The following is a 23,864-nucleotide window of genomic DNA, read 5'->3' on the forward strand; positions in this document are numbered from 1 at the left end:
GCCTAATAAGACAACAGCAACAAGTGGTTAGAAAGGGAGACTTAAAGTATTTTAAAAGATCCAGATACATACCTGTCCCAAAAAATAAGAAGTTACAGGTGAGGTCAGGAGAGCACCAAGCTCTCCTTTCAAAATCCTCCCAACCTCTCTGAAAAATGCTTTCTTTCCAACATTCCCAGCAGGTGAAATTGCTGGGACAGGCTCTCTCCAGTGGTCACTGTTCTTTCTAACAAAGAAGAACACCCCTCCCCTTCCATATGTTAAAATGCCAGTTAGGACCCTTGAGGTGGCAATAACCACGAGGTTAGAGCAGCCACAGAAACTTCTCCTACACTCTTCAGACGATGGATAATCTGTCTTGTTCTGGTTCTTGTTAAAGGCACGTCATAAACTGGGAAACAGAGCCTTCAAAAGAGTCACATCCATGCTGGAGAGACATCCCTGACAAGAAGAGAGCACAGCACTTGGTGAATAACATCACCAAGACGTTCTTAGTCAACAATTAAGGGAATCATGCTGCATCCTGAGCAATCACGCTGCCAGTCATATACGACAGAGCGGGATGCAGTCCCAGAGGAGGAGGGCAGATGCTCCTGTCCCTGGAGAAGGAAACACGTGGGGTTTTTTGCAACCAGAGAGCCATGGCTCACTGCTGCTGAGGGCTTCCCAAAGACATACTGCATCAGCACATTCACCCATCAGTTTGGTTCTGCTGCTGCCCAAAATAGCCTGGTTTATTTGTGAGCAGCCACAGCTGGAACCAGGGGTATTTGCAAAGTTTGTGCCATTATGTAATAATCCTGGCAGTAAAAGGCATCCATGGTGATTATGAAAATAATTTGGGTTTGTGATGCACATTTTTAAAGCACAGTACATGCTATTTGTTTTGCACCTAGAGAGTGTTATGTTTCTTACTGAAAATATGAAGGTGAAAAATTCTTTGTTGAATTCAGCATTTACAAGTTGATTTAAATTTTACATCAAATGTTTATACTACAGGGATTTTGAAATTTGCAAGAATCAACAGCAATAATCAATACTAGCTGACAACATCCACCTTGCCACATACTTATAGCATTTTGAGAAAGTGAAGCCTTCAATTTGTCCCTGAGGGAGTGTGAGGTGACACACGACACAGTAACAGCAAACTAACTCGATCTTTGTCATCAATATTTTTAATGTAAACTGAAAAATACAAGCTTTTTTTCAATATTAACTGCATCAAAACAGTAGTGCATGCACATAAAGAGTGAATTATCTGTGCATTACTATTAATAAATAAATTCTATGCACTGTTAATAAATATGCTAATAGCATTCAGCTCATAATGCTGATATTCCTCAGATACTAGAACTGTGTGACAGCTGTGTCTGAATTTTATTCTGTGATTCAGCTAGAATAATAACTAACTAGTTATTTTCTTCTCTTTTGTAAGAAGAATGTAACAAAAGATATCCCTGTGATAAAACTAGCACAAGGTTAAGGAAATGACATCAAAAGATTACAAAAGTAATTCCATAATGCAGATAGTCCCCTCATTGCTAGGTTTTGCAGCAAGTGCATTTCAAAAGCTCTCTACAGTTAACACATCTCTAAAACTGAGGTTCATGAACTCAGACAAATTCTCCTAACTAAGAAATAATTTGAACAAAATTAAAATTCAAACCCTGGCTTGCTGTACCACCTGCTCTATTGTGACACTGCGGTAGTGGAGTTTCTGCAGCTCTAAAGACAGAGTTGTGCAGTCAGAGTCTGAGAGCTGCCAAGGCAGCACAGGGAGCACCTGAGCAGCCCCAGGCAGGAGTGCAGACAGAGCAACTGCTGCCCACAGGATCCTGAGCCTGACAGCAAGGGGATGGGGTTGGCATTGCATTGTGTGCGACATTACAAGAGACGTTTTTGAACAAGATCTAATCATATTGTTGAAGAACAAACCTGCCACAGGAGCTCAGCTCTCAAAAAAAACCCACAAGTCAAATTCTGCTGATTTTGTCTGGGATTGAGTTCATTTTCTCCATAGGAGCTATTATGGTGCTTTGTTTTGGATTTGTGCCAGAAACAGCATTGGTAACACGAGGATGTTTTAGTTACTGCAGTGCTTAAACAGATGCTTTATTCCTCGCTACACCTCACCAGTGAGTGGGCTGAGGGTGCACAAGAACCTGGGAGGGCACACAGACAAGAGAGCTGACCCCAAGTGACCAAATGGGTCCCATTCCCTCCCAAGGAAATCAGGGGCTCATGCTGGGCATTGACAGAATCTCCTGAAAAATGCCCCAGCCCACGTGCTGCAGGTGTTATTAGCAAGGTGTAGTCTGCCCTTCTACAGCAGAAATGGACATGGAGAGAGGACAGGAGGGAAACAGAGCAAAGATGAAGTGTACAGACATGTTTCATCCACATAATATTCAAAAAAGTTCACAAGAACTGCCTTATTACTATTTCTAGTAGCAAATTTCTGACCCTGTCTCCCTTAGAAGAGATTTCCTTCAGTTGAAAAATACCCTTATCTGATAGATAAATACCCAATACCCAGCTAACAGTGAGATAATAAAGCCAGTGAAAGCATAGGAACAGGGCTGTCAGGAAGCAATATGAGAATTAAATAACTATATTTTTTCTTATAGGAAGCATCCACAATGACTTTTTAAGGGGAGGATTTTAGAGTCTGGCTGCCGTAACTTTTGCATGGTAACTTCTAAATCCTATTAAGGAGTTATAGAGGAATTTGTTTGTTTCTTTAATTGCTATGGATTAGAAGTCAATAATAGAAAAAATCAAACAGTGCCAGTTCACACTAGAGCTTGAAGAAAGGACAAGAGAAGAGTATGATTTCTTTGTAAATGTATAAAGTTGAAAATTCAACTCGTTGGAAATATATGCTATTTTGTGCAATTACAGTCCTCAATCTTCCTGTGAGACACAAGCTGTTTTTCCTATGTTTGGTCTACAGGGAGTTCTGAAAATAAGCAGTTATCTTTTCCTAAAAATTCTGGATTATCCCATATTTCTCTAACATGCTCTCAAAACCTCAAGAATAACATTTTTGTACAATGGTGTGACTCGATGATGACACAGTTAAACATTTTGCTGGGCACATAAAATATATGTGCAAACTCAAGCCAGTAAATATTGCAAATAATATAATATTCAGTTTTCAGTAAATATTCAGGCAAAATGTTGCCTGAATAAACAAGACTTTGCCTGCAGTACAGTCATGTTACATTTGTAGCTAAACTGGAGCTCTGCATTACTCAGTTTGAAACAGGCCTCTGCTAGTAATCTTGGTGATCTGAAAAAGGCTGTTTCAGGACTGAAAATGGGGAAAAGGGAAAAGGGGCAATATTGCATGGCCCAGTAGGAAGTACTGAGTCTTCCTACACTGGCTAAGAGCTAATACCAGGCTAATGCTCCCTGGAGTAGCAGCCACACACTCCAGCAGCGACTGCTGTCACCAAATACTGCTCCCATAAGTGCACTAAGGGCCACCACAATACTGCAGATTCTTAGAATCATAGAACAGTTTGGGCTGGAATGCTGAAACTGTCTTTGAAGACCATCTAATCCAATCCCCCTTCCATTATATCAGGCTGCTCAGAGCTCTGTCTAACCCAGCCTTGAAAGTTTCCAGGGATGAGGCATCACCACATCTCTGGGCAAACCTGTGCCAGTGTTTTACCACCCTCACTGTAAAATCTTCCTTACATCTATAGCTTCTCTGAACTGACACTCTTCTTGTTTAAACCATTATCCCTTGTGCCACCACAACAGGACCTGCTGAAAAGGATGTCACCTTCCTTACAAGCCCCCTTTAAGTATGAAAGACTCCCAAAGGTCTCTCCAAAACCTTCTCCTCTCTGGGCTGAACAACCCCAGCTATCTCAGCCTGTCTTCACAGATAATGTGTTCCATCTCTTTAATCATCTCTGCGTCCCTCTGGACTCATCCCAATGGGTTCTTCCTGTGCTGAGGAACCTGGAGCTGGGTGCTTTATTTCAGGCTGTCCCCCATATCCCTCTGTGAGACATTCTAGCAAGCAAATACAGAAGGGTCTACATGTTTCTGGTTGAACATTGTCTGCCCAGCTCCATCTGGTAGTTTAAATGGTTTGTACTGAGAATTATGTTTATCTCTTTGCCCATTCAGCTCACTGAGAAGTCATCTTTGCCACCTCTCATCTCCCTCAGATCAAAGGAATCTCAGTCTCTACCTGTTTACAGTCACCACAGGCAAAAGCAAGGAAATGAACCCTCAATCTGACATACCATTGTGCACATAACTAAAAATTCTCTCATGTAGAGGCACCTGGCACCAGCCTCATTGCTACAAAAAAAATCTAAATCAGGCAAAAAGATCAACTGGGGAGCGATCCCACAGGTACGTGGAGAAAGAACAGGCATATGCATATCTCAATAATTTAAAGTTAGGAAGAATAAAATATTCATGCATTTGGGAAGGATGCAGGGGGGAAAAAGCAGGAAAGGTGAAGAAAAAATTCAAAATATTTTTTGAAAGGTGGGAGGGAAAGGGAATTCTAACTAATGAATGACCCACTCTCCCAGACTGATACTCAGGCTCATGCTGCAAGATCATTGTTTCAAATAGCATTCCTGAAGGGCTCAAGGTCTTGCAATGCAGTATATGGATGTAGCTGTAATAATGACTACTCATCTCAAGGCAAACTTAGCATTTAGGAGGTCCTTTGACCTATGCTGCCATTTCCCACAAGCCACCCAAAGCTAGTTCCACCACCAGAATAGTCCAGAAAGTTTGCATCCGTCATGACTTGTGCTGGTTCATCTGCTCTGGGAACAAAGCATGAATTTTTCAAGATTCATTTGTAGCTTTCAGGGTCATTTGGGATCCCAAGTATCTCAATTGCTTTTAGATATCAACACAATATGGTAATTTATTTCAGAGTTATAGTTCTCTTGCTTTTGGAGCACAAGTATTCACTGTATGTGTGGAGAAAGCTTTCCATACATAGCAAAAAATATCCAGTATATATCCAGTACTATGGTGCAATTTTGCACACAGCCTTTTCTCCATGAGTTGGTTCCCAGCCAAAATACGTTCCTCCACTGAGAAAACTACATCTTCACTAGAAATCTCAGACCTAACTAGCACAGCAATAACAAAAACAGCCAAATCTGCCAAAGAGAACCCTTTGCTGGATAACTGCCTATACTAGGAGGTAATGCTGCCCATAACCACAGCCAGATGCTGACAATCTTACTCAGTCTTCTGAAGTGTGCTGAGCACATTCCACTGGCCATCAGGCCCTTTCAAGCATATTTCAGAGACCTCAAATTCAGGTACCCTAATTCATTTCCCTCTGAAAAGGCCCATGCTTTTATAAGTAACTACCTCACTGATGTCACAGCTATGCTCAGACAGAATTGCTTCCTATCAAAGCTGAGATGCACAGCTTTCTCTGCTTTTCAGTGGCTGCCTAAAGGTCATATTCCTCTCTACAGCTATTAATTCTGCATGTGCAGCAGAGGGTATAAAATATGTTTATGAGATTTTGGTGTCTTTGTAAATATAGTCTGGAATTCTAGTATATGCACCAACTCATAGCGCTGAAGACCTCAAGGACAGGGGAAAAATAACATCCTGTTCTCTTCCCTCTTCAAGGCCCAGGGCTCACCAAAATGTAATGACTTCGAAATGGATGGAAAGCAATGCCACTGCCACAGACAAAAGGATTTACAAAAGAATTAATAAATGACTATCGCTTCTCTTGCCTCAGGATTTTCTGGGTAAATTATTACTCTTTAAAGCAGTGCACTGTGAGTAAGCCGCCTGACTCCCATTAACATTAGTAGCAGTGGCATAGCATAAGCTTTATGTGCCAGTTCTGAGGATTAATCACAAAGTTGTATCTGTAGGGCACTCGCTTTGAACTCAGCAAATCTGCAACAGAACAACTTTCCTGTCAGATTCTTCTTTGAAGAAAAATCACAAGGAAGTGGGTGGGCTGCTGGCTAAGCCACTTCTTAACCCACCAGCACTTCCCCCATAACTCCAACAAAACACTAAAGCAACAAGTGAGAGCGTTAAATAGCTCTCTCTTGCTGCATTTCCAGTAATGTTAGCCAAGGTAGTGGAGCAAGCAGGGATAATTTTTTTTTTTAAACAGGAAGAAAAAAGGATAAAAGAAATCACTTAGAATTAATGCAGTAAATGCACCATCAAGATAAGACTGGGTTTTTTTTTTAATACAGGATGAAAGCTGGAACACTTGAGAATAATTTCCATGTATGGATTTGGAAATCTAAAAATAGCACCTCATTTAACACAGAAAAAAGACAGTAACTGACCCTAAAATAGATGGTGATGAATATATTCAACATCAAATTTTCTCTATTTTCTCTTCCCTTCTATGCTTGCTGGCACCTTTTCCAGAGCCCACCCCCTTGTCATTTCCCTAAACAGGGAGGAGAGGCAATAATTTCTGAGCAGGCTCAGAGCAGCTTTAGCAGAACAGGACAGCCACTATGGATAAAGCTTCACAGGAGAGCAGCTCTGTCAACTCAAGTCATGTTATTGTTTGCCTGAGGTGCTGGGATTTTGTCTCACTTCATGCTACAGTGACAAATATCCACCTCTTTTGGTTTCTATGTGATGTTGCTCTAGAAGCTTTCAGACCTTCCTTTTCTGCAGCTCTTCTGTTCTCCTCTCAGCAGCAGTGCATCTCCCTGGCACAGGCTTTTGGTTTTTGGTAAAACCCCCAAAATGACCCACACAGAGGCACCATCAGTGAAAGGGGAGTACAGGGATGCAGCCAGCCCTCAAACTTCAGCCTTCCCATCCCAGGGGCTGGAGAAAGGCCCAAGGTCCCCCTGCATCACTGCAGCTGCACCTTCAGCTCACAGAAAGCCATAATCACTGACCCTATACTAACTCCATTTCTCCCTCTTCAAAACTGAATAAGGCCTCCTCCACAAAGCTCTTGCTCACCAGTAAAATCTACAGGTGCAACACGTTCTTGGGACCATCTCTGTCCTGCCCAATTACAACACGTTTGCATTAGGGGCCAAATTTCTTCTAGACAGCTCTAAGATGAGAAGCATATGAATGCATCACACAGACTCTGCCACCAAACCAGTAGATGGCCAAAGCTGAAAACCTGAAGAAAAGGGCCATGAGTAGAACTCCTCCAGCAAAGCATGGCACTGAAGCAAGACATATTCTGACCTGAGCACAGCCCTGGGAGCCAGACTGCGTGGCTTCAGCTGCCAGAGTGCTGCATTTTGGGAATGGCAAGGCAATGCTGCAGGAGAAGGCTCGAGACATGGCAGCAAAGCTGTCTAAAGTCAAGAGAGAGCTCTGCACCAACAAGCAGCTCTTGCTGGAGCAACAGTTTGTACACGGTGATTAAGCACAGCGGCGTGGCTGTAGCTGGGAAGCGTGCCCAGTAATTGCCTGCAGAACGCCTGGGTTTAGCTGGTGCTCTCAGGTCTCTTGCTTTCATGAGCAATACATCATTTCAGCCTCCCCGCCACACACCCCCAAATAAAGAGAAAACTCATTGCAGGAGCCAATGTTCTGTTCCTTCTGCCCGTTCATTCACACCAGAAGCCCACCAGAGCAGCCATGTCCAAACTCATCTCAGTTACTTTTAGAAACAAAACACAGTGAATTCAGGACAACCAAAATATCTGTTTTCCGCTCCTTCATAAAAAAACCCCACAAGGATTCAACTGTCAGCTATTGATATTTACTAGCACAAATATTTCACTTACACTGCTTACTATCCTGTGCCATTTACTGCAGATCTGCCCCTGAATTCACATTCAGGTGGGTATGAGATGGGTATATACAGCAGTGTCTACATAACTTTTTTTAATTTTTAATTTTAATTTTAACAACTACAAAAGCAACTATTTTCTTGACCATTCTATGTACTGACAGACATTTTAAAAATATTTCACCAAGACCTGTGTTTTGATACTTGAATGCAACAGTGGACAAGATTTTCATTACACAGCACTCGGTCAGGAAACAAGTGCAGTGAATCTCACATGCTGCCCACTCACACTTCCCTCAAGACATACCTTGTTGGAGTAAATGCACTGGTGTGACAACATCCCACATGGTTGATTGAACGTTCTGATGACACCCAAATGAACTCATCATCCCATCTCCCAGCCCTCTCTGTAAGTCAGGGAACTAGATGTGCTGTATTACTGGACAACTGCATGGGATCTGGTACCAAAGAACCCCATGGGTGCTAACTAACCCATGTGCATCCCCATTTTCTCATCACCTGCAGCTCTGCCCTGGATGCTGTGGCCTCAGATATACAAGTTCTGTGGTATTGCAGCCACACTTTAACTGGTCAATAACAAAATAACAAATCTAGCCCAAGCCAAATAGTTTGAATTTTCCACACTCATGCCTCAAGGCACATTTACCTGTTGTGTAATCCTCAGGTCTGTACAAACAGACCCCATCCCACTGATGGGGTCAGTATAAATGATGTGCAGGCAAGAGCTCTCTTCTGTGTGCCTTAGTATTTGGTTTTGGGAGCTGCCTGCTAGCTATCAGCTGGCAGGTGATAAGAAAAAGTAAAAACACACTTTTAATATCTGGTTTTGTTTTGCCTTTCAGTTGAAATAAAGAGATTGATCTCTATTGATCTGTGGAAAGGCTCTGTCTTTCTGCTGCTTATCAGAGTTGTGCCAAGAGCTTGACATACACAAACACAAACAGAAGTAAATTTCAAAAAGTAATGAGTGAGCAATGGCAAACTCATGCCATTCTCATTCACCATCAGACTTCGCTGCAAAAGGAAAGTGACAGAGGCAACAGCTTCTGGTTATTGTCTCAGCACTGTCAGCAATGTCAGGAATTTATTTGATTTTCACATAAATCTAATGCATCCACATCACTGAATAATAAACAGAAGAGAGAAGTTCTCACTATACACAGAAGAGCATCTAGGCATCACATTTTTATTTCCCTCAGCAGCTTTTCCATTATGCTCTGTTTTCTCTTTTAGCTTCTCCCTAGGCGTTTACACACATCACCTTAGCTCCCTTATTCTTATTCTTAAAGGCACCACTAAAAGCTCATCCAATTGCATTCTCAGCTCTTGGAAAATCACACAGAGCCTCTCAGGCATACAAAAAGTTCCTCTCTGCACTCACCACTCCCCAAGGCTGCAAGATTCCTGCTCCTACACCAGGGAATGTTTTCTCTACTCATGCCTACAGCACAGGAATAAAAGATTTGGAAAGCAGCAGTATCCCTCCAACTGCCAACCATACCACTAAACAGCCACCACCAGATGTTTTTCCCTTTCTATCAACATCAAAATGAAGGCAGCTGTCGAAGCAGATGGCTTTCTGTCCCAATCTAGCTCACCTCAATCCCACCAAAATGAGAATGCTGTGTGGACCAGAGCCCACTGCAGATAACTTGGGGCTGCATGAGCATACTACCCATGTCCTCCTTGAGTGATATTCCTTCTGCCAGCTTCACAGACAGGCTTGCAATTCCTACAGGCCATCCCTGCCTGGGGATTGGCTCTCCATGGTCCCTCTCTCAGCTAATGCATCTTCTGAGGACTGTACCAGTTTAGGTGCAGTCTAAACCTGCAGACTGCAGGTTTAGGAGCCTCCTAGACCTTCCTATCAGGTCTTAGCCCTACAACAATATTTACTGTGCCTTCTCTTAGTACTGCTATGGTACAGTAACAGATCAACTCATCTGCTCTATGGGGAAAGGACAGCAAAACACTCATCACTAATCCAACAAGCCAGTGACAAATGGCTTGTCTTCTCTGGCTTGTAAAATACTGAGACTCCCCTAGTTGTGATAAAAACCCACAAATATCCTTACCTTGCACTTGTCATCTGACTGCCAAAAAGTGGGGATTCATTTCCCTCTGGAACTCTGCTCTTATTTGCATAGAGGATTGGTTCCCATTGAAAGCCAATGCCAGAACTGTTAATCAGGGAATCCTATGAACTAGCAGCCAAAGAAATACATCAAATGATCTAATCCATCCATGCATCACACAGATTTTCAAAGTGCTTCTGCCTGTGCAATCCTTTGTCTTGTCAAAAAGCTTTACCTAGCAGAGCTGTCAAATCAGCTTTTCAGAGAACTACTGATTCCTCCTGGAAAACAGGGTGGACACTCTGAAATACTAATCCTTTTGCTATGCCAGGGGAGGTTTTCTTGCATTTCTCTGCCTGGTTCCTTGTTACAAAAGCCTTTCATTCTCAATTCTTTCTACATGAAATATTTGGTCCTCTGTGGCAGTGATGACACCATGGACTTTACTACTTCATCAGCTAAAGTCAGTACAGAGTGGTGCCCCAGCAAAGGGCTAAGTGTCAGAGCCAAGGCTTATTTACTGAATAATAACCCTGCTTTCATGTAGAGGCCTAAACACCAAAGAAATACAGCAGAAATAATCAACAGATAGGTCCTGGTACATTGGGTTCCATGGGGGATGAAGATATTCCTGAAACAAGCTGAAGACCAGTTCAGCCCAGGTTTAGGTAACTCTCTGGTATCACAGGTAGCTCTAATGCACCTTCTGGGAGCAGATGGTTCACAGCCAGTAATCATGGTCAGGACAATCCTTGTCAATTAATCATTTCCTGACCCATGCCATTCTGGGACAAGGAGCAGAGCTGGCTGTGGCCAATCTACCCACCAAACAGGATTTGCCACCCATAACAGGCTCTGCCCAGGCCATATCAGGAAGGTCATTTTTACATCATATGCCTACAGTTATCCTTTCAGTGTGCATTTCTTTCAGATTTTATGTCTCTGTAATAAGACTGATAATTATTATTTCTCAAAATGTACTAATTTGATTATTTTTCAAATGAAATGATGGTTAAGATTACTTGCAGGTAAAATCAAGTACCAGTATGTTATTTGTGCTGTATCAGTTGCAGTAAAATCAGCAAGGACAGTGGTGTAGAGTGCAACTTACACATGGCAAAAAACCCACAGCACCTACTCATACTGTAATGAATAACCTTTGACCCTTGTTCCTCACCTTCATAACTCCAAAGACCTAGGTTTTAGCAGGTTCTGAGGAACCCCCACTTTGTTACAGCTAATCCACCTTTGAAGGTAGTTTTGCTATTTTTCTAGGCAAATATATATATATGCATTTGGATTCTGGTTTTGGCCAGTGAACTTCCATTTGAAAACTTGAATTTTTTTTAACATCTTTAGAAAAAAGCATTCTTGATATTTGGTTTTGCAAGGCTTTTCCAGGAGATAGGCTGCATAATCCCTGGCACTACAGGTCACAGAATTGTCTAGCACTTACAGCAATAGGAGTCCAAAGACCTGAGTTCTGTTTCTGGCTCTCCCTCATTCTGCACATGACATTTAAGCAAGTCAATTTACTTCTCTGTAACTCTTTCTGTGAAATGTGTGTACTTGGGTTGTATTCCTCCTTTGGCACTCTGTTTAAGTCCAAAGGATACTGAGTGAAAATAATTTCCTGAGTGTTTCAAGGTGTTAGGATGGAAGGTGCATTAAACACCATCAGCAGCAGCAGTAACAGAAAAGTTTAATTGTGGCATCTGTCCATTTCCATTGAAATGCCAGAAAGTCCCAGATCTCAAAGAGTCTTTTCTCTCCTTGATATCCCTTCTGTTACATTTGTCGCAGTTTTGGAGATAGGCACATGACTGAACACACTGAAGATCATGCAACAGCCAATGTTTATTGATGGACATCCCCTTTTATAGGGGGTTCAAAATTCCCACACTTGAACACTTGTGTGGTTGGGGTCTCAACACCATCCAGCTCACTGCCAGTCCCATGTCTGCATTCAGGACTGAATGGGGTCCCCTCTTTGAGTCGGAATCCAACCCATTGTCTTACCTGAGGAGTTATTTGCTTCTACTCTTTAAAGAATTAGGCTAGTCGAGTTGGGGTTCTGTTATGGTTAAATTTATCTGTGCAGCTTCAGACCAAATTTTCTGCTTAAAAAACACAAAGTGTTGTCACCCCCCTGCAAGGGCCCTTTGCAGACAGGATGACAACAACAACATGATGATATCCATGATGAGCCTAGTTTGAAAAGGCTTTCCACTGAACTCAACAAGCCTAGCCCCCTGCCCAGCCAGTGATGTACCCTGTGTAGCACTGGAGCTGTAACATGCACATGCAGGAGTTGTCAGAAGAGATCACCAGCAATGCGATCCTTCAGGCTAGTATGCCGCAGGCTAGCTGCTTAGAAGCTACAAATTACAACTGAACACTACAAGCAAGAAACCATTCAACTTTAGAACCATCAGAAAAACCAACTAACAGAAAAAAACAATTTTTCTTAGTTTGGGTTTGTGATTCAAATCCTTAAATCATCATATCATTAAATAAATAAAATCCTCAAATAAGTTGTCACTTCCAGAGTCCTAGATTTCCACGCAGTAGATGCACAAATTTTTCATTCACTGCTCCATGATGTCTGCTGAGGGCCATCAGGAACATGTTGTTTGTAGTCCTGAGCAGGATGTAGAGCAGGGCATACATCTGGCAGGTACCCATCATGGTCTGGTATCCGTGGAGATAAAAGCATACCCACATCCCCAAGTAATAAAAGCCCAAGGACCTTCCCTTTTATTGGTGGTAATGTGTCTCACACCATTACCTTGGGTTTTGGGTGACTGGGCATCACTGGATGATTATAATGACAAAGAGTGATTTAAAATGACTGGATTCTGGGAATTTTTTAATACTGATAAATGGTTTAGGGTAGATATAGCTTTAGTCACTCTACTCTATGGGGTCTCACCAGACATTCCCCCTTTCTGTTTATCAAGAACATGTTTTAAAGAGCCGTCTGCACATTCCACAATGGCCTGTCCTGTCTGTGAGCGAGGAATACACCCCAGAGCTGTGGGACTTGTATTTTCTGAGGTATATGCAGGGCCATTGTCTGTTTTAATGGTATGGATAATACCTAAAGCAGTAAAAGCTGATTGTCAGTGTGCGCTGATATCCCAACTCTTTTCTCTTGTGTGTACTGAAGCCCAAAAAGCTGATGAAAAGTATTGATTGAGACATGCACATACTTTAAACAGCCAAATTCAGGGATATATGTGGCATCAGTTTGCCAGATTTGTAAGGCACACAGGATTTACTCCCGTCTGGTAAATCTGGTGGTGCAGTGTGGCCTTGGCAGTCAGGACAGATGTTAACTATATTACAAACCTCTGTGTTTGACAGCAGGGATTGTCACTATAGGGCTCGAATACCTTGATGGAAAAAAGTGTGTGATGCGTTTACTTGTGCAAGCATATCTGGCAGTGGTGCTGTCCAAGCAGGCCTAGCTAGCCAATCTGCTCGAGTGTTGCCCTCTGCAATGAAACCTGGTAAATTTGTATGACTTCTGATGTGTAAGATGCAATAAGGGCAAGTTCTGGCCTGAATGGTATGCCAAAAGGTTTTCAGGAAGTAGTGGTGCACTGTCAATTTCTCTTAAAAGATCTTGGTCTAATCTCTGTGTAATATCAGCAACATAGGCAGAGTCAGTCACAACACTGAAAGGAATATGGGGAAATCGTTGAAGGCCATAGCTACAGCACGTAGCTCCACCAGCTGAGGTGATCCATTCTCATAACCTTCTAATGTTTGCCATCCACCTTCCTCTTTTGATGTTACAATGGCTTTTCCCATTTACCCAGAATCATCAGTGAATACTGTAAAACCTTTTAGGGGTGCGCGACTATTTGGTGCTTTTAGAGACAGTGCAATGGACCCACCCAACTGCATTGATTTAGGGCTTGGTAGATGGTAAGTAATTTCTCCTGAGAAATTTTTCAAGGTGCTTTGTAAAGCCGTGCTATTGGCTTGTTCAACAATTCAAATTGTTCTTGTGACACAAGTAAATTAAATTTGGAAGGATCTCTAACATTTAATTGTAAACATCTCTGATGGCATTTGATGAAAAATTATGAAATCAACTGGAAGACAGTAGGTGCCATCTTTTTAGGTTGGTGAGGTAGGAACATCCACTCTAGAATGTGCAAACCTTGGACCAGTGAGTATCCCACTGTCCAATAATACCAGTAGGGTGAAAATCAACAATGAAAATAAATACAGTAATGCACACCTCTGGGCATATCCAGTGGATTTGTCTATTCATTATAGCTTGCTCTGCTTTTTCAAGAGCAGTTTTTGCCTCAGGGGTTAATTTTCTGCGACAGGTTAGCTCAGGATCAACTTTAAGGATGTTGAATAAGGGTCCCAATTGTGGGTTGGTCCATCCAAGATCAGGTCTAACCCAGTTTATGATACCCAAAAGTTTTTGTGCATCATTTAAAGCTTGAATTTTGGTTGAAAGTTGCATTGTTTGTAGATCTATGGTCAGATCCATCATTTTGAGTCCTAGGTATTTCCATGGTGGCTGCTGCTGCACCTTTTCTGGTGCTACCTGCAGCCTAAATGTTTTTAATGCTTGCATCAGGTTTGGCCAAATCTGAAAAGAGTTTTTTGGTTGGAGTTGCTCTCAAGGTACCCATCCATGTAGTGGTAACAGTACATCCCTGGGAATTGTTCTCTTAATGATAACAGTGCCTGTGCAACATACCACTGACAAATTGTGGGGCTGTTTTTCATGCCCCACAGCAAAACTTTCCACTGATGACACTTGACTGCTGCAGCATTATTAATGGATGGCACAGCAATAGCAAACTTTGGGGTATCTTCAAGGTGCAATGGAATAGTAAAAAAACCAATCTTTTAAGTCCACAATCAGAATGTCCCAGGTGGCAGGAATCATGGTAGCAGATGGCATACCAGGTTGCCAAGCGCCCATGCTTTCCATGACAGCATTGCTTTTTCGTAAGTCATGGAGCAACCTCCATTTACCAGATTTCTTTTTTATGACAAATACCAGGGTATTCCAGGGGCTCATTGAAGGTTCTGTGTGTCCTGGAGCTAGCTGCTCTTGTACCAGGGATTTTAGGGCATCCAGCTCCTCTTTCTCAAGGGACCACTGTGGAACCCACACAGGTTGTGTAGTGAGTCATTTTAGAGGTAACGGGGGATGCTTTACAACCTTTAATAGAGTGGCCCCATTAAAAATCTATCCTCACCTGGACTCCCCAGGCAGACAGAACATCCCTCCCCCACAGGTTAAGTGGTGCAGCAGTGATGCATAGCTGAATCGTAGCTGTCTGACACTCAGAATTTTTGACCAACACAGGTTTGTTACTCAAGCAGCAACAGGAGATTCCACAGGTGTGGTAGGCCACGATGGAGGTCAAATGTTGGCAGAAGTGATGGTAACATCTTCCCCTGTGTCGATCATTCCACTGACCTCTACCTGCAAGGGCCTTTCCCATTGATCATGATGGTATAAACCATATTAGGTCTTTGATCGCCTACAACCTGAGTCCAGTACACCTAGGGCTCTCCTGTTGACCTGAAGCCTCCACCTCCTCACATCTTAGAATAATTTCTGGGGACAGAAGACTTAAAAGGAGTGAGATTTGGGTTTTAGCAGGAATAGTCATGGGTGGAGTAGGAGTTGATACTGTGGTATGTATTTGTCCTGTAAAATCCGAGTCCGTAATACCCGGGTGTACAAAAGTACCTTGTAGTGTGGCACTGGATCTTCTAATTAGCAGTGCATGTAGCCCTTTCCCTATGGACCCCTTGGCCTCAAGAGGGACCTAATGTACCTTTGATGTGCTTATAGTTGTTGGGATTGAGATGGAAACACCCATTCCAGCTGATCCTCTTGACCTTCCTGTGAGCTGGTCACACAAGCTGGCACAGGAAGGCAGGAAGATGCTCGTATCATCGCACGCCTCCCTCTTGCTCTCAGTCTCCTGTTTCTCTGGTCCTTAAGAAGTTGTCCATTAATATGGAATTTGGATTTGAATAGCCTGGTTACGTGCTTGGATCTCCCACATCGGTTGCAGTTCACATTTATATCCCTCTATCCTTGAAATGGAATCCCAATGGAATGGGCTTGCGGGTGGAGTTTGCTTTCATGCGGCCTTGCTGTCCACATCTGTAGCAATGGGGTGGGGTGGCAGTCTTACAGCAGCTGCAATAGAATCTGCTAACAAAAATACTGTGGGATTCAGATCCAGCTTTAGCACAGGCATTCATCATGTCATATAAAGATGGATTTTCATTTGGCAACAGACCTAGGATTCCTCTGCAATCTTCATTAGCATTGTCCCTTGCCAATTGTAAAATTAATTGATTTCTGGCCTCAATATTTACAATTTGTTTTTCCACTGCATCCTGCAGTCTTTCTCTAAATTGCAGGTATGGCTCTTTTAACTCCTTTTTTAAGATTTTAATATCTCTGGATCAAGTTAGCCATGTTTGCAACTTTGAACAATGCCTGCATCCCCAAGTCTTTTACTTGTGCAAGCACCAATGGATGTACCCTTGCTTGAAGACGTGGGTCCCCCACCTGTAGTAGTCCTAGAAGCTGAGAAACCCCTGTCCCAAAAGGTAGATCTTGCTGTGAAACTCTCAGATTTTGTAATTCCTGCTGCTCTACACTGCGTTACCACATGGACTCAAAAATCATATATTGAACTGGGGTATATATCAATTTTTCAAGATGTTTAATATCAAAGTGTATTACTACTTCTACATTTAAAAATCACAGCATGTTGGAAACTGCAGGAGACCCCAGTCCATGTTTTGCAATGAGCTGGCATAGTTTGGAAAGAACCAGCCACTGGAAGGGTGTATATTTATCAGGCACGGTCCTGCTGCATCTCAGCACTGGTTATACTTCAACCATCTTGTCCCCAGGCTCCCACCACCTGCTACAGGCACATCAATTTTGTCTGCTTCCCCAAAAACCCTGCTTGCAACTGCGGCTCACTTTACCTGTTGCCAGATGCTGACCGGATGGGGCACAGGTGCAACGCAGAGGCAGCATTTGGCCAAAAGGCAATGGCTCAGGTTCCCTCTTGTGGGTGTCTCTCGAGTCCCTTGTCAGTACACATTTCTGTGGGTCCCAGCTCTGGCCATGGCGGCAGCAGCACACACAGCGTTGCGCTTCTGGGGTCCTGTGTCCCATTGACACTTCCAGGTATGAGGGTGGCTTGAGTTCCAGGTATCCACAATGACACGTCTCCGGTGTCCACTCACAAGTCACAGTGGCACCCCAGGCAGAGGCTGGACCGTAGGCACAGTCTCAGAGCCAATCCAATCATCCTGGGGCAGAGGTGGTCCAAGTGCATCCATGGTGGCAAAGAACACGGCACAGTTCAGCACGGCTAACTGCACATGGGGGTTGGCCCGGGAACCGTGCAGAGCTGCGGCACGGCCGTGCCCCACTCATCTGATATAGCACGGTCTGGTGCTGCTGGGTGCAGCTGCAGGTGTCTCAGCCAGCACAGCAGGGCACGGTGCAGCTGCAGGGCCCCTGTTCAGTGCAGCAGTGCAGCTGCCACTTAGCAGAGTTGTGCAGTCCATCCACTTCTCCCACGTGCTCAATGCCTCATCCTCACTGCATGTCTTAGTTTTTAACTGCCTCAACAAGCCCAAAATGAGCCTCCAGGGCTTTATAACTCTTATGGCAGCTTCATTGTCTGTGGTGGCTGCTTTGATTATGAATTCAACAACAGAATGACTAGGTTGGAAGAGGCCTCCAAGGTCATTGAGTCCAACCCATGCCCTAACACCATAGCTAAACCATGGACCCAAGTGACACATGCAGTCTTCTTTTAAACACATCCAGGGATTATGACTCCACCAGCTCCCTGGGCAGACCATTCCAGTACTTTATTATTCTTTGCATGAAAATCACCCAGTCTACACCCATGTTTTTATAAAGCTTTTATATCACAACTTCTTCAGCTGTGTCCAACTCTTGGTTCTTAGTCCATGTCAGCAAGGCTAAGAAAGCCTGCTTTTCATATTCTGTCCTCCATTCCCATAGAAGGAGGGTCCATACCTTCATAACTGAGTATTCTTCCACTGAAATCCATCCTCCCAAGTTTTCTGGTAGTGTTCTTCTATTTACAGGAGTATTTACAAAGGGGTCCAGACTTAAGTGGTTCTTCACACTGCTCCTTTTCCAGGCAGCTGTACACACTGCAAGGCAAGCTCTTCATGCCACCCTCTGTCCCCCCACTCTACCCACCACAGCTGTTGTACCACGTCAGGGTTCACCACTTGTTGTATTTGTCGCAGTTTTGGAGACAGACACACAAAACTGAACACACCAAAGATCATGTGACAGCAGCCAACATTTATTGACGGACACCTGCTTTTATAGGGGGTTCAAAATTGCCACGTTTGAACACTTATGTGGCTGGGGCCTCAACACCACCAAGCTCTCTGGCCAGTTCCATGTCTGCATTCAGGATTGAATGGGATTGGCTGGGGTCCCCTGTTTGAGTTCAAATCAAACCTATCATTGTCCTACCCAGGGAGTTATTTACTCTTTAACAAACTAGGTTAGTCAAATTTGGGTTCTGTTATGGCCAAATTCATCTGTGTAACTTCAGACCAGCTGTAGCTGTCACACTCTTCAGTATTTAGCAACCCAGATGCTGATATCACACCATTTTCATTTTAGAATATCTGTTCTTGTTTCAGTAGAATCATTATTTCAGTATGAATATAAACCAAACCGAACTCTTAGACCCCAGCCTATAGCTCCCTTCTGAGTAGGATCTTTCTCTATATGGCTTCATGCCTCTACTGAATCCCTCTGTGGAAGAAAAAAGATAAAGCCTCGCCTTGGCAGTTTAACACTTTTCTTCCCTTGGCAACACCATCAGGCATGACAGCAAATTACAAGGAATGACATTACATCATACTCAAATACATGATTATAACATGCTGCAGAATGGATTCTAGAAGGAAGACTGATTTAGTGTATGCCTCCTGATGAGTAAAGAGCAGCTGGTACTGAACTAATGCATTGCTGAAGATTGTATCAGATTAAGCCAGTAATTCAGCCACCTCCATGTCCTCTCCCATAAAATTTTAATAAACCCAATCTTATGGGAGGAAAGAAAAGACAGGGACCCTACTGAATTATTTATAAACTTAATTATATATGGCAAAGAAGCCCCTCTTAGGTGAGCAACTGATATTCTTCCATTGATTTTCTTCTCTGAGAATATCTAGGTGAGAATCAAGTTTGAGGGGGCAAAAAAACCTACAAAATACACAAGGATGCAAAGGGCAAGCCAGAAAAGACAAAGCTGATGAAGGCACAGATGAGGGAGAATTTGTATTTATGAAAGAGATATTGATCAATTGCACACACCAGTGGCAGACAGATTCAGATTAGCTGTCATAATTCCAGTGATGCAGAGGGACATGCAGGCTCAAGCTCCATTAAGTATAACCTACATCCAGAGCAGCCAGATGAGATTTGCAAGACTGAACTCTGAATTCCCACAGGAGATACCTGCAGTTGATTTATATTCCTGATTTCTTATTCCCCCACCAACTGTGCAATCAGCTCCTGGAGGTGGGTAGGGAATAATTGAACAGCTAAACTGTGATTCACCCAGCCAATTAAGGAGTCTTGGGATGGGCCCCTAGAAAAATCCTTCAGCTTCATCCAGTCTTCATGGACCAGAACCACATTCAGCTCTGACAACATGGCCAAAATGACAATGACCCAGTTCACACTAAAAATCTGAGGAGGTAAAGCTGTATTGTAGTTTCTGCACCTTAACATATCAACACATTTTTTATTTTTTCAAAGCAGGAAGATGTCCTGATTGTACATAAGGATGAGGTTTATTATGTAACTCAATATCCAAAGAGCATCACTGAAAAATAGTAATTAAAATGGCAACCACTGCCTAGTAGCAATTGACATATAAAACTCACCTTCACGTTTCAGCCTGCAGCTTCTGTCAGGCCGGAACCAGGTTGCTTGATTCAAGATTTCTAGCCCTTTCTCTCATGCTGGCTGCTATGATGTTTCCATGGATGGTGTATGGCTTTGTAAACAAATCACACTAAGCTCATTTCCAAAATGTTCCACTTATGTCTATCTTCTTACAATGAAGTAAGGAAGCACTTAACTCCTCATTAGTAAGTCTGTATGTGGCATGTAATCACCTTGAAATATTTAACTGCCGGGATTTCGTCTCACTAACATTGTGGGGTGGGGCATCAGGCCGGGGTATAAACAAACTGGGACATAAATCATCATAAACCAGGCATTAAATTGGTATATAAATCAAAAATTATAGAAGTCAGATGGATGAGACCCATTAGAGCCTCCTGTTTGTTCTTTCCTCTTCTTTCACCCTAAGAATGCACAAGGCATCATTCTTGATTAGCCAAGAGACAGAAGAACGCCCATCTCTCCCCCTCTGTGTCTCTCAAGAGGGAGAGAAGGGAAACAGAGAGCTCTGTATGCATATTAATAAAGCTATATTTTGACTGGCTGAATGACTGGAAATTATTAACAATGGTATGTTTTACCTGTCAACATCTCCACACTGCAACAGGCGTTTTTGTCTCTAATACTTCTTTGCAGAAAATCGCTAGTGGAACTGGAGGGGGTTCGCTCTCAATTTTCCTGCTCTCAGAACAGCTCTGTAAATACCTTAAGACTCTCTTCAACAACGAAGATAAAAATGTCTTCTTTTTTCCTGTATAACAGTGTGAGACAATTACCTAAGCCACAGTGAATCTAAGTGCCTGCACTTACAAATGTAACAGAAAAAACAAAACCAAAAAACCCAAAACCTAGCAACATGAAGGTTACCAACTCAAGCATGCCAAAGCTAGGAAATACTAGAATGGGACCCTCTGAAAGGGTCAGTGTGAAAGGTGAAACTCCTCAGCAAAGAGCAATTGGAGCAGAGATGAGTCAGTTTGCCACGCCTCCTCTTCCCTCTCACACAAATATTTTCCTCTTCACTTACCCTAAAACTCCTCAGTGATGGCAAGTCAGTCCAAGAAATTTCTTTAGTGGTGGTCCCTAGCTGTGTTTTCCTCATTTACTCTGACTCAGTGGGAGCTGGGTGACCATTCTAATTGCATAGTGTGGCACTCTATAGTTACTCTGAAAGTCAGTGGGAGCTGTGCTGTGGAATTACAATAAACTCAAGCCTTCTTTTTATCCAACTGGACATCCAAAAAAACCAAACAAGTTACCTTTGATTGTCAGGCCTAAAATGAAAATTATAGTCAACCACAAGAGGTTACTAAATATGTTTATATTTACGAGTCCTTCTTCAATTCAATGACTAGAAATGTGACCAAGTCCATGAAGAGGTTAACTCCATCATAGGATCAGGAGTTGTGTAATATGCAATTCAAAAGGCCAACAACCATACATTCAGCAATGAAAAAGAAACCAGAGGAATCATTGAATGAAAACAAAATATCCCAAATGTATGGAACAAGGAAGAGTATGTGATTACAGTTATTAAAGACTCAATAATGAGTGTACTTAGAGGAGATAAATTAAAGCCAAGTATGCAGCCCAAACTGGGTCATCTCCTAACTTTACACACTTGTAGTTGCAACTAAAATAAAAAACTAATTTAAAAATGCTCATTTGATTTTAAGTGAACTTCAAGCGAAAAACAAACTGCAAACCCAGAAATTCTAGTGTGGGGATTCTTACTGTTTCAGAAGAGTGGCAAGAGGGTCATCAGCAGAACAAGAGCATCCTGATTCACTGTGAGCCCCGTTATGTGAGCTGGGGAAGAACCTATTGGCTGGGGGAGCAGGATGAGACCTCCCCTCTGCCAGTGTTTTACAGCTGCATTAGCAGTAGATGTACAGTAAGACCTCTGACTTGTGCACTTGGAACAGGGCTTTGGAGGGGATCTTATACTTTCCTGTTTGTTCCCCACTTCAACACAAACAACAGAGCTTGACGATTTTTGCACCTTCTCTACAAAATTGTTCCAATCCACCATTCCAACCTTTTTCCCAATTGCAATGCTTAGTAATCCTTCCTCTTACCTCTCCCAGCTCTCCAGCACTGTTTTACCCCTTTCCTTGTCCTCATTTTCTCCCTTCCTAAATCTTATCCATATTTGCTATTCAGGCACCCCTGTCAGCTCAGGACTGAGGTTAGGTCTAGTGGTCTCCTCCCTTACTCCACCCCCTGCTCTTCTGCCCCTAAGAAGCAGATGAAAAGTAGTATGCAGTTGGGAAAGTTATTCATCAATGTAGGTATTAAGGTCACAGGCATATTAGCAGATCCTAAGATGAAGCCTAGCAGAAGGCAATAAAATCCCTTACAGATTTCAAAATAGGTCTTAGACTTCCATGCCAAAAAAAAAAAAAAAAAATTGTATCTTAGCTTGAAATAGCAGGATATCAAGAAAACCCTAGAGCAGAGAGAGAGGGAAATGAGAAGGTCTGTCACTACCACCTGGTCATTAGCTGTGGGAACAACAAATGCAATGAAGATCCAACAACAGGAGACCTCCAGGCATGTGAGCACCTGCTGCCTGACTAACCTCTGGGATGGCTGCCCTGTCTGTTGTCATAACCAATGCACTAAGGAATGACATCATACTGTCAGCCAAATGGCACTGACCAGCAGGACAGGGCCATACTTCAGGGTGTACTTCCATCTGGGGGCCCAGGTAGTTTAAAAATGAAGCAGGATTTCCTTGTAGACACATAGGAGGGAGAGAAAGAAAGGACGAAGAAAAGTGGGATGCTGCCTATTTACTTCATGTTTTCATTAGTATCCATAAAAAAAAAAAAAAAGGAAAAATATTCTGGGGTCAGCCTTTATTAAAAATGCAACAATTAAATATTTATTGCTGCTTATAATACCAGATGAGGCCAAGTGCATAAGCTGGTGTTACCAAGGCATTGTCAAGCTACCAATTGAGCTTCTGTGCAAATATCAACTTCATGTTCCATGGAATTAGAAAGCTTTGGAATTCTGTAGAAATTAGAAGTCTAGACATAACAGAAATTTGAAGTACAGGCATTTTCCTGAGTGTTAATTGTTGCTGGATAATTTTTCAGTAGTTTTACTGGTTATAAGGAAGTATTTGAGTGCTTTGTAGGATCCTGCAGAATTCAGAGCATTAAGATAAATAAAATACACTCAGTTTCAGGATAGATGCCGTATGAATTAAAATATTACCACTCTGTACACCCTGCAGAAATTACTCATTTCCTCCAATACTTGCTCTTCTCAGAATGTTCCAGGCTATTACTTTTGACTTTAGAATTCATTTTTTATGCAAATGGCTTTTAGACCACCACAAACACAGGAGCGCTGCAGTTCCAGAGTGCAAATGAATGTTATCACTCCAATAAAAAGCTTTATAATTGTTGTTCTGACAACACAGCTGTCTCCACTGATACTTTAAATTCAGAGCCCATGTCCTGTGGTCCTACAGTAGAAACATGGGGGTGGTAGACAGGCAAAGGAGATCCCACACTGCCAGGCAAGGAGAATCTTCAAAAAGCCCAGGAAATTTTAAACACTTAGGAAGCACCGGCTACCTGTTTATGAACTGGTTCACTCTAAAGCAGTCTGGTGACACAATTTCTAAGCTGTGCAGGAAAAAATCAGTTTCCATAGCAATTCCAGCCACTTCCTGCCCAGATGCAGCACTCTTCAGATTCCTGGACACAAAACACAGCTGCTATGGAAGACAGGCTGACAAGGCAATGGTAAGCTGGAGAAGAACAGACAAATTCCCTCTTCTTTGTACTTCAAATCCAAAGTACAAAATCAGGTTTGCGACATATAGGGAGGAAGGAAAAATAAAAGGCTTCTAGGCCCAACTATCTACCTCACATAATAGGCTCTGTGAATCAGCAAAACTAGAGCTTTCGGGGACAAGGAAGATTTTTTTATCTCTCTTCTGATGTAGAGACTTTCATGCACTCTAACACAAGCCACTGGGAGCTCTGCCAAAGGCTCCAAG

At 42.7% G+C, this 23,864-nt stretch overlaps 1 protein-coding gene across 3 annotated transcripts in view; it reads right to left on the reverse strand.

Annotated features, from left to right (window-relative positions):
• TMEM178B (transmembrane protein 178B) overlaps positions 1–23,864 on the reverse strand; it is a 226,811-nt gene that overhangs the window by 141,285 nt on the left and 61,662 nt on the right. The gene's annotated exons all lie outside the window — the stretch shown is intronic.

This window comes from Cyanistes caeruleus, chromosome 4 (assembly GCF_971803275.1).
Source record: "Cyanistes caeruleus chromosome 4, bCyaCae1.hap1.1, whole genome shotgun sequence".
Taxonomy (NCBI): Eukaryota; Metazoa; Chordata; class Aves; order Passeriformes; family Paridae; genus Cyanistes; species Cyanistes caeruleus.